This window comes from Triticum dicoccoides, chromosome 3B (assembly GCF_002162155.2).
Source record: "Triticum dicoccoides isolate Atlit2015 ecotype Zavitan chromosome 3B, WEW_v2.0, whole genome shotgun sequence".
In the NCBI taxonomy this organism is placed as follows: Eukaryota; Viridiplantae; Streptophyta; class Magnoliopsida; order Poales; family Poaceae; genus Triticum; species Triticum dicoccoides.
The window spans coordinates 316,481,245-316,483,476 of NC_041385.1; positions in this window are offsets into that span (position 1 = coordinate 316,481,245).

Consider the following 2,232-nt stretch of genomic DNA (forward strand, 5'->3'; position numbering starts at 1 on the left):
CTGTGGGCATCATTGAGCTCACCTGAGCACACGAGCGTGCTCAGGACTGCTCGCTGAGGCTGCCTGTGCCACTTTCTTTCCTCCCCGTGCCCCTTAGCACCAACCTCAACGAGCGCCCGAACGCATCGCCACCTCCGCTCGCCACCGGCGTGCTTCCGTTGACCAAATGGTCACGGGCTCGCGACCATTGGCCTTGCCGCAACGCGTACGCCTTGCCTAGCCTCTCAGTTCACTCGCTAACGCACCGCATTGCCCTCGCCGTAGATCGCCCTAGTGCGTCGCCGCCGGAGACGCCATAGCTCCCAGCTCCGGCTACCCCAGCCGCCCCGGCCACTACCATTCGAAGCGCGGTCGAGTGGCTGTTCGAACGCGCCTAGCCGCGCTCTTCCCCGTGCCCTATAGTCTTTTCCGACGACCCCCGTGGTAACGCCGCCGCGTTTCGCCTCGCCGGCATTGCCCCAGCGACGGCGCTGATGTGGCACGGCCTGGGGCCACCACCGGGTTGCTGCCAGCGGGCCCAGTTGACTGGTTGACCCAGTCAACATGCTGACTGGGCAGCCCAGTGCCACTAACACATGGGCCCCACCGCCTAAATTAATTTATTAAAATGTTTTAATAATTAAAACCTAATTAGTTAGTAATTAGAGACTGGCATGTGGGGCCCAATAGCTATTTAACCTCAGATTAGTTTAATATAAACTCTGTTAATTAACATAGGTTGACATGTGGGCCCTACTAGTTAGGTTCGACCTGGTCAGTGCGGCTATTGACTGGTGACATCATCCTTGCATCATGCTGGCATCGTTTCTCTTTTTTGAATAATTCCACAAATTCAAATAATTTAAGAAAATGCTTAAATATTTAAAAATTCATATAAAATAAACAGTAGCTCGGATCGAAAAACTTTATACTTGAAAGTTGCTCAGAACGATAAGATGAATCTGATCGTGTCGTTTGTTTCCATGTCGGAACCCCCTACGTAGGAGAGTCTGTAACTTTTAGCCCGATTCTGGTGGATGAATAGTGCATATGCCCCGGTTAATAAATCCTACTTAAATCCTAAAATAATTAATATGACTTAGACATATCTTTAGGTAATCATGCAATGTGCGTTAGCATAGCTTACTCTGTGTTGCATATGATTGTTGTATATTTATCTGTTTCTTCCCCCCTCTTCTCTCCGATAGACCCCGAGACCGATGTTGCCCTTGTGATCGATTATGTCACCGACGACACCACTGACGACCCTGCCTTTGTTGTAGAGCAACCAGGCAAGCACTTCCCTTTTGAGCATTCCGAAATCGCCTATTTTTCTCTCTCTTACGCTTGCATTAGAAATTACCGCTACTACTGCTTTACCTATTCTGATGCATAGCCTGATCTTGTATCCTGCTATCTTTACCTACCTATTTATCCTAAACTGCTTAGTATAGGTTAGTTAGAGACCCATCAGAGACCCCATGTTGACCCAACTGCCCCGCTGGATTATCAGAAGACCCGATAAACAAGATTGAAGACCAGGCCCCAGCACCGCACAACACTCCCCTTAGTTGTACGACACCGCAGCGTTACTATCAAGTGCCGAGGGTGATACCTCGTTAGAAATTCTGATGCTAACTCTGTGGAGTAGTTACCCGGTCATGGTCATCGAGGGTGATTCCTCCTTTTCCACTTCCGACAACGACACTGTCGCGCAACACCTCAAGTGTGAACCTTGAGGGTGATTTCCTCTTACGTTCACCTTGATGTTTACATCAGGTGGGAATCCAACGAGGGTGATGCCTCGGGTTCCTTCTTGATGTGGTAGCCACCCGGATTGCCTTTACATTACTATTGTTACTAAATAAAGTAGATAAAGCCGGGTCGACCCTGAGGGGTACCCGCACGAGCATGTGATGCGAGTGATGTGGAGTCGGGTTGACCTGGAAGGTGCCCGCAAGATAACTACGTGGCGTGGCCGGGCATTCTTAGTCCTTGTCGCAAGTCCACGAGACGGAGCGACGGGGTCACATCGATCGTGAGTCTCTGCTCGTTACCGCCCGATCCTAATGCACTACAATTTGGATATTTGATCCGAGGGGCCTCTGGCCTGATAGCAGTAACCATCACGTGGGCATAGTATGGGTGTTTCGCGTCATATGCAGCAGTCAAAGCTCAATAGACGTCAGTGACTGAGCGGCGCGCGCCGGGTTGGACTGGAACGCCTCGCATTGTATAAGGGGGGCTAGGTCT